The following is a 15,801-nucleotide window of genomic DNA, read 5'->3' as shown; positions in this document are numbered from 1 at the left end:
CAGCCTGTGTTAAAAAAAAAGGAGAAGAAAAAAAACTGCATACATTTCCGAGACTTTAAAAATATAGATGAATAAAAGCTATTCCTTATTTAACTGTAGTTGATGCCAAAAGGCACACTATGCTGTTACTGTAACATTGCCATCTGCTCGAAAATTCTCACAAATCCAGATTTCTTTTTCCATCGCCAACAAGAGCGAATAAAAATCATTCAAAATGCAGAAAACAGATTCTTCCGTGACAATCCAGATTTACCATTCCTCGCAAAAATACGCTCTTCCTAGCTCCAGATATAACCCGTTACTGCGCTGTAATAAGGGCAATAATGTTTCAAAATATAAAATCGAGGTGCATTAAAGGGAGCATTTAAAAAAAAAAATACTTTGGCTTGACTAGTTTGGGCTGGATTCAAAGTAAACTGCTCTGATTTTTAGGGATAAACTGTTATACTGCTGGAAAAGGTTTTTGTTTTTTTTTAAGCAAAAACAGCCGTGAAAACAAGACAAATAAGTTAATGGTACAAGAACCATGCCTGGGACCATGGGTGCTGCTTGGCTTAGGCAAAACAAGCAGCCATTTGGGGTCTCATCCAAAACAGGGGCCTCCCATGCTGCCAGAGTTGCCTTGTCTTTGTCTTGTATCATGTCCACCATTGCCTCCTCATCACTCACACACAGACCTCAGATCAGCTGCAATGTGAACAGAGGGGAAAGCGATGCAGTTACCATGGTGTACACTTCACTTTTACGGAAGTGATGTCATGCCTCACTTCCTGCATTTGAAGTGTGCCGCACTGTTACTGTGCTCTGCTCTTCTCTCTTCGGGTCACCACTGATCGGCAGGTTTGTGAGTGTTGGCGATGGGGAGGTTGCAGCTACATACCCCCCCCCCCCAACACCAATGCCCTATATGGGACAGTGTCTAATTTTTTTTTTAGGGGGGGGGGGAGGGGAGGGTTGGCTACCTATTATTACAGAAGAAGGGGCCTCTGTTTATGCTTTGCTTGGGCCTACAAAAACCTTAGCAAAAACCTTTGCTTGGGCAATTGACACAGGTGAGATTTCCTAGCAGTAATAAACCAGAGCTTCTGACCAATCAAAGCTCATTAAAGTCACATGGAATCCTAGTGGAAAGAGCTGGTAAATACTGTAGCTTTGGCTATTCAGCACTGGGGGGGGATTCTAATTTTGTCACCAGTAAATTTGCACTAGCAATGGAACAGAAAACCAGGATGACCGTATGTGGCCCTGCAGTAGGAGGAACCTCGTCACTCATTTCCATGCTTCGATTTTGATGTTCTCCACTGTAATACAGTACATATGGAAGGGGGCTTTTAGACCGCTCCTTGACCAATGCATGAAGAAGTCTGTATTTCCTGTGTGCTGGAGGTGGGTTGCTACATCATCGTCGTTCCTTTTTACCTCCGGCAGAACCTTATGAAAGGACATAGCTTGGGCTGCCACTCACCGGTTCTCCAGGACCCTACAGGAGGGATGTTTGATCCAGACTGCCAGGCTTATGATGAATTCATGTCTGCCAAACAAAAATGCAAAGTCTGAAGTATTTCAACTAAGAAATTAGATATTTTTAATTAACACAAAGAAGTTCCACCTTAACCTTGCCAATTTTCCAAGCCTAAGCAGGCATATTCACTGAAGCCTATGACACGTAGCATGACTGCTCTGTGGGCCGCTGAGTTACTAGTGAGGCATTGTGCATGAGCAACACTTCTGAAGTACGCAAGCCTAGTGCGTTCCCAGCCACGGCTGCTGTATACAGCCAGGCAGGAGCGCGGACATGCAGGGAGTCCGTGTAGCATGTACCACTCCTTTGTGACCCTTCTAACTAGATTCAGTCTGAGCCGCAAAAGGACAGCAGCACGGTGCAACAAAAGGGCATCAGTAAGGAAAAAGGACTCCATACTACACAGATTGTCTTGGGTAGTTTAACAGTTATAGGCAGGGGCGTAGCAATAGGGGTTGCAGAGGTAGTTACCGCATCGGGGCCCTTGGGCCAGAGGGGCCCCGAAGGGCCCTCCCTCAACTACAGTATTAGCTCTCTATTGATCCTGTGCTCATAATAATCACTTCTATAGATACTTTGAATAGTGGTAATCATTAACAAACTGCTCCCCATCCCCTTCTTGCACCTCTGACACTGTAGTTGCCATTGACAGGTTTTGGTGCGCCGTATCAGTTGTTATGTATAGAGTGCTTAGGGGGCCCCGATGTAATACTTGCATCGGGGCCCACAGTTCCTTATCTACGCCACTGGTTATAGGGTCAGTTCATGTGTCCTAATAAATGCACATTAAAGTGAAGCCGAAGGTTGGGTCAAAAAGGAAATACTTACCTAAGACGAAAGAAGTCTCTAAATTCTATGGAGCAGGGATTCCCAACCCTGTCCAAGTATCACCACCAGGGCCGGATTTATACTCTTCATCGCCCAAGGCCGCTGTCACCAGCTGCCCCCCTTCAGTATAGGTAGCCAGATGACCCACTTCTTTCTAGTATAGGTAACATGATGCCCCCCTCTCCAGTATAGGTAGCCAGATGACCCTTCCTTCTAGTATAGGTAACCTGATGAACCCCCTTTCAGTATAGGTAGCCAGATGACTCCTTTTCCCCTTTCCTTCTAGTATAGGTAGCCAGATGACTCCCTTAATCTCTCCTTCCTTCCCCCCCCCCCCTTTCAGTATAGGTAGCCAGCCCGCCTTCACACAGCAGCCACCATCAGTGTCGCTCATTTCTCAGCTCGTCTCCAGAGCCGAAGCTTCCTCTTCCCCTATGTCTTCAATGCTGCTTAAGTCCATAGCCACCCGCCACAATGCAAACGTGCACAGAGAGCAAGGTGGCCGCTGCACAGGCCACTTGCAGCAGAGCACCTCGGTCAGGCGCTCGCCTGATCTCCCTGCATTGCAGCATTTGCAAGTTTGAAAATGCTGCATAAGTTCAGCCTGCTGCCTTGGTGCCCTTGGTTCTGCTGAGACACTAATTACCCCACCTGTGAATGGTTGGGGGTATTCTGCAAGACATGTACTGTTGGTGCGCCTTGAGGATAGGGTTAGGAAGTCCTGCTATAGATGCTTCCTGGATCCTCCTCGCTCCTGCTGTCGCTTGCTGAGCCCCTCCTTAACCGCAGGGCCACCCCCCTTTTCTGGCATGAGTACGCACAAGCACGGCCTCCCCTACATATTAGCGCAGATGCAGTAAAGTCACGCTTGTACCTGAAGAGGAGTGTTGCCCGATGTTTAATGACAAGCTCTTGTCAGTAACCTTCAGGGAAGTCTGTGCTCAGCGACGGGGGGACTGGAGGATGGTGTGGGAAGCCTCTATCCTCTATCTTCTTAGGTATGCCTTTTATTTAGGGCAGGTGAGGCAGGTCATAGCTCGGGTGGAGTTCAGAAGGGAGGAGCAGCAGGCACCGAAGGAGGAGAGGAGGATGCAAAGTGCAGCACCCTCCTGGCCAGGACGAGGCCCAGGCGATACTTCTGTCTTCCTCTTCCGCATCCTGGTCTCCATAGTTACAGGATGCCCGTCATCAGGTGACCCTGTGATGGCTGAATAAGTTCAAAGTTTGGTTCATGTTTGTGGTTTGAATTTAACAGTTTGGTTTATATCTATTTTAAAGTATTATTTTAAAGTTTCATACCTATAATAAAGTACCACGGCCATTTCTTGCCACATTTAAATGAGTGTTGTGTCTTTATTTATTAATAATTGTATTATTATTGTTATTGTTATTATTATTAATAATAATGACTGTTCAGGGGATTTTTCCTCACTGTACTGCCTGCTATCCCATGGGTCCAAAAAAGGTCAGCTACTCTGTGTGTTGTTGATCTTTGATTAATTGAAGTAGCACTTTTAGGCGTAGCACAGGTGTTTCCCTTTTTTGCCATACTTCCTATATCTTACATGTTTCTGACCCTAAACAACACATGACCTTCCTTGTCTTCATCATACCTTCAACCTCACATCCAGCACCTAATCTACTGACCCCCTCTGCCACAATGCTCCCAGAAAGACAAAAACCTTGCAGGTGATGCCCACTGGGTCACAGGTTGTAAACCTCATGGGATGCAGTTGCCAGCAGTTAGGACCACCAGGAGACCCACCTGGACCATTCCATGCTTTTCTGTATGAGACTGATTGTCCTACCCCATGACCAGGGTTGGCTCTATGTGTGATGGGGCCTTGGATAGCAATCAATCACAAGGGGCCCACCTAACCATCCCCCCATAAGTGGCATTAGGTTCCTTTGTTTCTGCCCACCAGGGCCCCAGAGCTGTCTAGTGGACACTCCAGGTCGTCCCTCACCAGGGGTATAGTGGACCTGAGGCTCCCTCAGAGAATTCGGCAGTTAAGCAACTCACCTCTTTGGTTGGCCCGCTCCTCCATCAGTCTGTGTACTCACATCTTCTCTCCCATCAGTGTCTCTTCTCAGTGACCCAGCACATGCATTTAGTGTAACATGCCACCAGGTCACTGAGAAAACGCGGCAAGCAGGGATGAAGACAGAGGGAGCATGCAGATTCCAGCCGGAGAGGTGAGTCACTCCACTGCTGAATTCTCTGCAGGGGGCCACTATACACTTGGGTGGAGACCAGGTGGGGTAGGACCGGCAGCCAGCTCAGGGGACCTGGGCAATTGCTTAGTTTGCCCCCTATGGAAATGCCGGCCTTGCCCATGACCTCCATACTTTCAGCTTATTAGCTTGGATGCATGAACCAACAAAGACGTGGTTGTGAGCTTTTCTAAGCCATGTCTGTGATGCCACCTGGCATGCTTCTGACGGGAAGATGCAAAATTTGCAAACACAATATTTTGGTGAAGCGTTCCAAAGACAGGAATTCCTTTTATACTTCAAAGTATGGGAGAATTGGTTTGATTATTTTTAACTTATTTATAGGAAAGTAGAGTGCATACATTTTTGCAGAATGAAAAAAAAATCACTAACCAAATCAATAAGACCTATTATAGCACCTTGAGCACTTATGCACTTTGTGCTATACTGTATGTACCCCTGACGAAGACCCTATTTATATGGGCGAAACATATTGGGGGTTGTTTGATGGAGTGATATATGTTTTTACATATAGGAACATTATTTAGTCTAGTAGAGTAAATATAGAGGGCATACCTAATATGTGAGGGCAGGCAAAGCCTTATACATAAGGACCTCTGATGTTACCCTCCCCCAGAGAAAGATATGGGAACATATGGTCTATGTTCAGGCTTGATGTTTTTAGTGTAAAATTAAAAGTTACGTTTTAGTAAATCCCCTGTGGTAAAGGTATAATATTGCGTTGTTTAAATAAATAAGACAGCAAACTGTATAAAAAAATAAGTATATAAGAGAAGTGGTAATAAGGATTCCTTATGCCTGGGTCAGGCACAATTGAGGCAGGGTTCACACTTGTTAGTTTTACATTTTTACCAAATCACCATAAAGCTAATGTATTTCAATGGCCTCATAATTTTAATGCATTTTTTCTTCATTATAAATTTGGCAGCAGGTCTTTTTTTTTGCGTGCGATGTGCAATTTGTGTTTCCATGCAAGTCAATAGGAACGTAGAAAAATCTACTTTAATCGCAAACATTTTGCATGATTTTGAAGTTAATCAGATACACTTTTTTTTCTTCTGAATATTAACTTCTTTTTGTATTCACAGAAATATTGCAAACCAAAATTTGCACATGAGTGCAAACAAAAATTGAAGAACCACAAATTAAAAATAAATAAAAAAATCGCGTAAACCATATATTTGGGTATGCAGAAAAATCACATGCAGAAATTGCAATGACAAGTGTGAATGCACCTGAAAACAGTCCAGAATACGGAGGTAAGTCCAGTTCTGAAATTTAAAGTGTTACCTTAAAGTTCCTGAGAAACTTGACAGTAACTATTAGCAACTAGCAATGGTCATGTTTAGCAGAATTCATGGGGAAGCATGTGATCAGTTTGGTCAGGTGATAGCTATGTTAGTCTCTGATTTTCTAGTCATGATGATCATGTGCTAAAGCAGGGTGTGATCACAGCAAATCAGAGCTTTGCCAATCTATCAGCTGATGAAAAACAAATCACATGCTTCTCCATGAGTTCTCCATGACCATACTAGCAACAAGATGACACAAGTGGAAGCTAGCCAGGTTTCCTGTTTCCATTTTTCCAGCAATTCAAAGAAAAGTGTAAGTTGGACCAGGGTTGTGTTCATTTGATGTATTACTATTGGTGAAACAGACCCTGTTGCTTATAGGATCATTTTCATACTCAAATTTTAGTAAGGTGGAAAAGGCTTGGGGGGTTAGGTTGACTTGACATGCTGATTCCAGAGAATCTATACTTCAGTAGTAGCCTGGGGTCTGTGGTTCCATAGAACAGTCTAAAGTGAGTTAGGAGTAGTAATGATCAACGGGATTGAAATATTTCTGAGTTGATGCAAATGTATACAAATTTGTATGCAAATGTATGCAGTTTGAAAATTGACCAATCAAATTAAACCCAGGTTTAAATTGAATGAGAAAAAATGATGTGCAAACTTGCACCAATCAGACACAGCGTTGGTAATGGTTAATGCAATGACTAGCAGCTCCTCAACCTTGGCTTCCTGTTTGAAAATTAGACTTAAGCCAAAAGTTGCATTTTTCAAGGAGTGATAATGCGGGATAGGGGGGGGGGGGGGATGAGGAGAGGAATTGACAAAGATGTATGTGGATCCAGCATGACTATTTATGATTTATTTCACACAAAATGAGGAATTTGCTAAATTATTTCTAAATCAATTATTAAAAGTAAAAAGAAAAGTATTTGCAGAAAAAATCAACAACAACACATTAAGCAAAATGATCCACAGTACGACATTTAAAGAAAACCTGTAAGGAAAAATGTGCCCCTCGGCGGAGCCTCTGGGTCCTAATGAGGCTTCCCCTGTCCTCTCCTCACATTGGTAATCCAGTGCTGGCAGTCTACCAAAAAATTAAAAAACAACGACATGCGACTAGAACACCAGGGTTTCTCGGGCCCTTTCTACAACCTAATACGTTTTTTATACTCCAACCCTTCCACCACCGTTAAACTCCCCTCTGCTCCTCCCCTCTTCTTCCCTATCCGCAATGGCACAAGACAGGGGTGCCCACTCTCACCCCTTCTATTCGCCATTAGCATAGAACCCCTGGCTTGTGCCATACGTCAGAACCCAAATATCAGGGGGGTCACCCAGGGCCAGTGGGAGCACAAAATCTCGTTATTTGCAGATGACGTCCTCCTGACCCTGGTAGAACCTCTGACCACTCTCCCAGTACTGCATAAAGTCCTCCAAGAATATGAAGATCTCTCAGGCTATAAGCTTAATCGTGATAAGACAGAAGCTCTGCCCATCAACATCTCCCCTCCCTCACTTGCCAACCTACAAGAAAACTATCACTATAACTGGAGAAAACATACCTTGAAATACTTGGGCATCTTCCTTACCACCTCATATAACTCTCTATACAAGCACAACTTCCCCCCAGTTATCGCTTCTATCATCCAAGACCTCCATAAATGGACAAATTACCATATCTCTTGGATAGGGCGTCTATACTCTGTAAAAATGAACATACTTCCTCGCCTCCTCTACCTATTTGAAACCCTCCCAGTCCCTGTACCCTCCTCCCAACTAGCCACTCTCCAAAAGGAAATCAACAAATTTGTCTGGAATCGCAACAAACCCAGGGTCGCAAGGTCTGTTATGACGGCTCTGAGGGATCAGGGAGGCCTAGGTCTCCCCCTTATCGCTCAATACTATAAGGCCACCCACCTTCGCCAAATAACCGAATGTGCAGACTTTACAGCTAGGACTAAATGGGCCCTTATTGAATCCACTGAAATCCTCCCAATCTCTCTAGCCTCCTGTATCTGGTCTAATAACACCCGTCCCCCCCAAGCCTCTCTGGGTCTCTCCTCAACCAGGTTTATGTTACGTATTTGGTCTAAAATAGCTCAAAGTGCAGGCTTGAAGTCCCCCTATAGACTACAACCTTTTTTAGGGAACCCCAGGTTTAAACCCGGTATGGAGTATAATTTCATGAGACGATGGTACTCCAGGGGATTCTTTAGGCTCCAAGACTGGCTACAACCAACGTCCACATCCTTCATTACTTATTCCCAATTAAGTGAAAAATGTTCCCCCTCCGTGAGCCTCTTCTTAGAATACAACCAAATTTCTCACTTTCTTAGATCAATCCTACCCGCTCAGACGGACATAGATCGTGCCACAGCCTTTGAAAATCTGTGCCTGCAAAAAGGCCATCAGAAGGGTCTGATCTCCCAAATTTATATCCTCCTTTCCACAAATTCCTACTCTACTACTCCTAATCACCCCTATATGGCAAAATGGGAATCTGCTTTGGCACAACCTATCTCTACCTCTGACTGGGACTCTATCTGGCAGAACGCCAAAGACTCCTCAATGTGCGTCCAAATCAAAGAAAACATCTATAAAATTTTGTTCAGATGGTATTTAACCCCCGACCAACTCTCTCGCATTTACCCAGGTGTATCGGATCTATGTTGGCGAGGCTGTGGCCTCAAGGGAACACTCGACCATATTTTTTGGTTTTGCCCTATTCTCACCCCATTCTGGCTGAAAATTCAGAATCTAATATTCCAAATTCTAGAGGTGACTGTCCCCTTGGACCCTATGTTTATGTTATTGGGCAAGTCAGCCCCTCAAACCCAAAAATTCCAGAGAATACTAATTATACGCATCTTAACAGCCGCCAGGCTAACTATTTCCTCTAATTGGAAGAATATTGCTCCTCCAGAACTCTCCGAAGTCATCAATAAAATAAAGTGGGTCAAACTAATGGAGAAACTCACTGCTTCTTTGAGAGACACTGAGGTTCGTTTTGACAAAATATGGGGCCCTTGGGAGAATCACTTCGACCCTAACTGACTAATTTCTGCTCCCCTCCACAAACAACCTGGACCCTATTAGGGCTCATCTTCTTTCACAACTATGTAGTACATTTTGTCTGCTAAGAGTAGGAACCAACCTGACACCACTGTTTTTAATGGCCTTTTTAGGCACCCTTAGGTCAAACCTTACATGCTACGCCTCTAAAAGCGTTAATGTTTTCCCATTCACCCTTTCCCTTATTCCATGTTTTCAACCGATTTAGACTGTTGTTCAACTGGACAATGTTCTCTTTGTTTGTTTTTTTTTCTCTTCTCTCCCCTAAGCATAACAGGTACATGAAAAAAAAGGTTACCCTCTATGGGAAATGGACTAAAGGACTAAAACCTTGATGCATGCATGGTCAATATACACTTTAATGAGCACACCATCTCTCACCTGTATATTTAAGTGTAACAACAATCCTTCTAAGCTACGCCTTGTAACTTACCATCGACCAACCTTTAATAACAATGATTGTACCTGTACTTCCATTTATGTGATTTCAATAAAAAACAGAGTTACAAAAAAAAAAAACAACGACATGCGGCCAGTGCCGATGCACGCATGCACACTACCCTCAGGCTCTGATGGAAATAGGCAAGCCTGATCGGGTCCACTCTACAGTGCAGGTGCGAGGCGTCTGTGCCTGCATAGTAGAGCAGACCCTATCGGGCTCCCCTATTTCTGCTGGAACCCAAGCGGAAAGATGTTAGTGTGTATGCGTGCACGCCGACAAGCGGCTGACAAGAAGACCTTCAGGGCTGCCAGCGCTGGATCCCCTCTACAGCTGAGGACTGGGGGAAGCCTCTTAAGGATTCAGAGGCATCCCCCTCCCGAGGTAAGTACCCCCTATGGGCACTTTTTTTTTATACAGGTTCACTTTAAAATATGAAATTAAGAGAATTATTCTTTTATACTTTTTTATATATATATTTATTGCAGATCTCCTTCAAACATATTCGGTAATAAAATTACATTTATTCCATAAATGGCAATATGACATACCCTAGGTCAGGGGTCCACAAATGTTTTGGGTCAAGGGCCGGGTCAATATACTTGATACAGACTGCTGAGGGGGCCGGAGTATACATAAAATGATGTAGAAGTCTTTGTGGGCCAGACAGTGAAACATACCCAGGTGACAACAACCTGCAGTCCAATTGGACAGCAGTGTCCCCTGATGTGGAATTTGATTGGAAGCAAGTTACTGCTTTCTGGCTTCCATGTGGATGGGTGGTGCCAGCACTGCTATTCCATATGTGGACCACCAATATTTAAAGATGTAGCTGACCGCACCTGTAAGTAATAGGTTTTGTATGTGGAGGGCCAGTAAAAAAGTCTCAGGGGGCAACATTCGGCCCCCGGGCCTTAGTTTGAGAATCACTGCCCTAGGTGGTCCTGGCTGTGGGGTAGTGTGGGAGCAGCGGTCCGCCTGACGAACGTTTCGTTCAAAGCTTCTTTTTGAGCAAAACGGTCGTCAGGCAGACCACTGTCATATTGCCATTTATGGAATGAATGTAATTTTATTACTGAATATGTTTGAAGGAGATCTGCAATAAATATGATGGAAGAAAAATCCTATGACGTAGTGCCGGATACATTTTCCTTCCTGTGATGGTGGTATTATGACGTGTTGACTTCTGCATCTTGAGCACACAAAAGGCTGCTAAAGGCTATTAATCTGTACCCCAGAGGCACTTCCATTTAAAACCCGTGATCGCAGTGCCAGTCTCTTTTGTCTCCATTTAAGTATTTTTTGTTTTAAATAATTATACCTATGTTCCTTTTGCCCTGGCCTATTATCTAGAGTTCAGCTACTGCAACAAGTCCTGTTGTAGTTAGTCATTTTGTGGCTTCTGTGATGAAGGTATGCACAGGCAGTAGTTAATATTATTATCATTTATTTAGAAAGCGCCAACTTATTCAATGGGGCTGTATAGAGAAAGAAACAAACATATGGTACATTATAATGCAGACAATGGTATACACAAAATATAGACTTTGGTACATAATGCAGAATTGGCTAGCATAGTAATTACAGTGCCAAATTTAGCTTGATGAACAAAATGTATAGCAAATTTGAAGATGCAAAAGGGTGAGATAGCCCTGCCCTTGTGAGCTTAAAATCTAAAGGAATGGGGGGCAAATAAGAGGTGAGGTAGCATACACTATACAGTGTGTTTTTTTGCAGGTGCAGTATATCCGCTAGGGCACCTTGCGACCACGCAAACGCATTATGCGTCTCCCCCTTCCTTAGTGTGTCCTTCTTAATCTTGCAACCTCAGCAATGACACCCTTCTGTTGGACTAACTTGGACTTGATTTGCTGGGTCTCTGTAAAATCACATGATCATGCATCTTATACCATTTGCATGTATAACCTTGTGCTATGTTGTATAACCGTTTGCTACCTCTCTGTCTGTCTGTCACCCCTTGTTTACATTGTATGTATCCCTATTTATTGTCCAGCGCTGTGTAATATGTTGGCGCTTTATAAATACAATAAATAATAATAATAGGTCATATGGCATCGCTGGGGAGCGCAGACACAAGGGGCCATAGTGAGTGACATGCTGAGCATGCGCAGCGCAGTTTGTCTGGTTCGGAGGCTACCGACTACGCCAACCAGGAAGAGGAGGAACTGGATTATTAATGGAGAACAGAGGGGGACCCCAGAGCACAGGAGGTGCAGTAAGGATCCACACAGCTCCCCAGACACGCATTAGGTGTCCTTTTGAATTTAATGTATCTGTGCAGGTTACAGGTGATCCCTTTACAGGGGAGAGGATCGTCCTTGGCCTATAGAGAGGGTGAGACCGGGAGCCCTTATGGTGCAATATTGTTAGGATAATTATGAGGACAATAATGTGGGTAATTATGCTCACAAAAATGGGTAGCAATAGCAATTCTGCAACCACCGCAGGTGCATGCGGAAAAACAACCGTTTCCGCTTGGTAACCCGGAACCCTCTGGAACTGGGTGGTCGCTCTCCTCATATGGTCCTGTCCACTGGTTGACGAAGCTGTTCAGTGGTGAGGATGGCACCTCGAAGAGGTGTGGGGTACACAAGTGAAAGCAAGTCGGTGGAGGCTCCCAGGAGTATTAGTATAGGCAATACTATGTTAATAATAAAGGAGGTCTCTTACCTCCAAAGAAGACTTACGTGGGTGGAAAAAAGGAGTCTTTATTAAAAACGAAAATGGTTATACTATAGACAACGCGTTTCACAGGACTTAGCCCGCTTCCTCAGGTCAATAAAACAGATAACCTTAACTAACAGTCGTGGAGTGCGGGGGCACATAGATTGAATAAAAAATTATCAGTGGTGAGGCTGCATGGACCCCAGAGGACATGGAGCCCCTGTGCTGCTGCACCGCCTGCACAGGCCGATGTCTGCCCCTGCATATATTCTACAGGCCAGTGGCATAGCTAAGGAGCTTTGGTTCCCAGTGCAAGTTTCACATTCACATCTCTGCTCTCTGAGAAGATAAGCATTTAGCTAGATGTTAATAAGGAATGTAGGTATTCCCCTGCTATGTCAGCTGGTGACATGCTGTAAACAGGGCCGGAGTTAGGCCAAGGCCATCCAAGGCCATGGCCTAGGGCACCACAGAACCAAGGGCACCAAAGTAACAGGCTGAATTTATGCAGCATTTGCAAACTTGCAAATGCTGCAATGCAGGGAGATCAGGCGAGCGCCTGACCGAGGTGCTCTGCTGCATGCGGCCTGTGCAGCGGCCACCTTGCTCTCTGTTCATGTTTGCATTGTGGCGGGTAGCTATGGACTTAGGCAGCATTGGAGACATAGGGGAAGAGGAAGCTTCGGCCCTGGAGACGAGCTGAGAAATGAGTGATACTGATGACTGATGCTGTGTGAAGGCGGGCTGGCTACCTATACTGAAAGGGGGGGGGGAGGAAGGAGGGATTAAGGGAGTCATCTAGCTACCCATACTAGAAGGAAAGGGGGGAGGAGTCATCTGGCTACCTATACTGGAGGGGGGTTCATCAGGTTACCTATACTAGAAGGAAGGGTCATCTGGCTACCTATACTGGAGGGGGGTCATCAGGTTACCTATACTAGAGGGAAGGGGAGAGGGGTCATCTTGCTACCTATACTGAAGGGGGGCAGCTGGTGACAGCGGCCTTGGGCGGTAAAGAGTACAGATCCGGCCCTGGCTGTAAATATTCAGATTAGTAAACAATCGGCTACAAATAGCCAATCGGCTACTAAACTGTTATCCTAAGTAATAGCCAATTGACTATTTACTATCGGGTGCTCCCAAATCTCTGGCTGGACGCTCATTAGCTGACATTTGCATTGGCACCTATGAGACACCTGCCACCAATCACCTGAGTCCACAAGCGGTAAAGCTATGTCCAATTATTCTATACTGTATTTTAAGTAAAGCTATGAGTTGAAATGGACCCCGATGGCCATACTTAACAAAAGCAGCAATTTCTTATCATCATCAGGAAAAGTGCCCTGCTATAGTAAAACAGCAAATAAAAGGAAAATGTCTTCTTTTTACTCCTCTACTAAGTCTCTCTATTTCTCAGTGGAAAGGATACTTTGTTGGACCACTGGGAAAAAGAGCAGTGAAGTTCTGTAAGCGGCCAATGGGAAATGTAAACATGGACAGCACTAATGGCATTTGTTCGGTGCCATGGCAACCAAAATCATTCCAGCCAGTGTCTCAGTGGAAGTGAACACCTCTTCAATGTGCATTTTCTACATTCAACCGTTCATTCAGCTGTTTAACAGCATTTTTCAAGATGTCTTCACCCCAGCAGCTGCGGCCCAGTTCTGCATGGTGGACAAAACAGGAAAAAGAGCAGTCAGTGGCAGGCAAGCCATTGAGACGAGAAGATGAGATGTTTGGGAGGGTACCTGGCCATGTGAATTGCCCTAAAAATTATATATGTATGTGTGTATATATATATATATATATATATATATATATATATATATATATATTTATATATACTAGCTGATGACCCGGCGTTGCCCGGGTATGTATTTGGCTTGTGTCGGCTCCGCCCACTTTTTCTAACCCTAACACACAAACACTCAATGACCAAGTTTGTGAGCTTTGGCATCAATAATTTGTATATTCCCATAGAAATTAAACTAATCAGATTGGCAGTTTGTGACTCTGCCCCTCTCCATCATTTGAACCCCAGTCACCCAATGACCAACTGTAGCAGGTTTGAGGCATCTGCTCTTAACAGTGTAAAAATGGCAGAAATTTCAATTTTCTCCTTAAAAATCAACAGGTGAAATTTGACTGGCTATTATAGGCTCCACCCACTTCCACTCAGTGACTGCCTTTAAAGAGAGTCTGAAGCGAGAATAAATCTCGCTTCAGACCTCATAAATAGCAGGGGCACGTGTGCCCCTGCTAAAACGCCGCTATAGCGCGGCTTAAAGAGACTCCGTAACAAAAATTGCATCCTGTTTTTTATCATCCTACAAGTTCCAAAAGCTATTCTAATGTGTTCTGGCTTACTGCAGCACGTTCTACTATCACCATCTCCGTAATAAATCAACTTATCTCTCTCTTGTCAGACTTGTCAGGCCTGTGTCTGGAAGGCTGCCAAGTTCTTCAGTGTTGTGGTTCTGTGATGCATCTCCCCCCTCCAGGCCCCTCTCTGCACACTGCCTGTGTATTATTTAGATTAGAGCAGCTTCTCTCTTCTCTCTTATCTTTTACAAGCTGGATAAATCCTCCTCTGAGCTGGCTGGGCTTTCACATACTGAGGAATTACATACAGGGAGAGCTGTCTGCACTCTGCAGGAAGAAACAGCCTGACACTTCAGTGCAAGATAGCTGCAGGGGGAAAGAAACACACAAATGATCTCTTGAGATTCAAAAGGAAGGCTGTATACAGCCTGCTTGTGTAAGGATTTATTTTCTATGTGTGGACATACTGTACATCAATCTACTTCCTGTTTTGGTGGCCATTTTGTTTGTTTATAAACAAACTTTTTAAAACTGTTTTTAACCACTTTTAATGCGGCGAGGAGCGGCGAAATTGTGACAGAGGGTAATAGGAGATGTCTCCTAACCCACTGGTATGTTTACTTTTGTGAGATTTTAACAATACAGATTCTCTTTAACGGGGGTCCCTTCACCCCCAAATCCCCCTCGATACACCCGGGGAGCGCTTCCTGGTTGGGGCAGGGCTAACCGCCACAGCCCTGCCCCACGCGCATCTGTCAGCGCGTATCTCCGCCTCTCCCACGCCCTTCTCAGTCTTCCTTCACTGAGAGGGGCGGGGGAGAGGCGGCGATGCGCCGCTGACAGACGCGACTGGAGGCAGGGCTGCAGCCGCTAGCCCTGCCTCCAGGAAGCAATAAATCACGACCAAATCTGCGACCAAGTGTTGCAGTGGTCGCTTTGGGGGTGAAGGGACCCCCGTTAAGCCGCGCTATAGCGGCGGTTTAGCAGGGGCACACGTGCCCCTGCTATTTATGAGCTCTGAAGCGAGATTTATTCTCGCTTCAGAGTCTCTTTAACAGTGTAAGAAGGCCTGCAGTTTATATTTTCCCATGTAAAAAGTTAGTTGTTTTTGGCTCCGCCCACTGTTTCTAACCTTGTCATACAGTCACTCAATGACCAAGTTTATGAGCTTTTGGGTCCTTGGCATCAATAAATTGCATTTTTCCATTGAAGTTAAACAAATCTGATTGGCTGTTTGTAGCCTGCCCCCTTTTTAGAATTTAAACCCCATTCTCCCAGTGACTGACTGTACCAGATTTGAGGCCTCTGCCATTAAGAGTGTGAGAATGGCAGCAATGTAAATATTCCCCTGCAGTTTACATTTTTTCCAGGGAAATCTGTTTTTGACTCCACCCAGTTTT

At 44.6% G+C, this 15,801-nt stretch overlaps 1 long non-coding RNA gene across 2 annotated transcripts in view; it reads right to left on the bottom strand.

Annotated features, from left to right (window-relative positions):
• Nucleotides 1-363: 363 nt before the first annotated feature.
• Nucleotides 364-15,801, bottom strand: part of LOC137562698 (uncharacterized) — a 91,919-nt gene continuing 76,481 nt past the window's right edge. For both annotated transcript variants that reach the window (XR_011030166.1, XR_011030167.1), the window contains exons 2-3: nucleotides 3,225-3,557; nucleotides 364-1,531 (exon numbers count right to left, since the gene is read on the bottom strand). This is a non-coding gene — a long non-coding RNA (uncharacterized lncRNA). The remainder of the gene's footprint in view (nucleotides 1,532-3,224; nucleotides 3,558-15,801) is intronic.

The sequence above is a fragment of the Hyperolius riggenbachi genome, chromosome 3 (assembly GCF_040937935.1).
Source record: "Hyperolius riggenbachi isolate aHypRig1 chromosome 3, aHypRig1.pri, whole genome shotgun sequence".
NCBI lineage: Eukaryota > Metazoa > Chordata > Amphibia > Anura > Hyperoliidae > Hyperolius > Hyperolius riggenbachi.
This window is presented reverse-complemented; position numbering and strand designations above follow the sequence as displayed.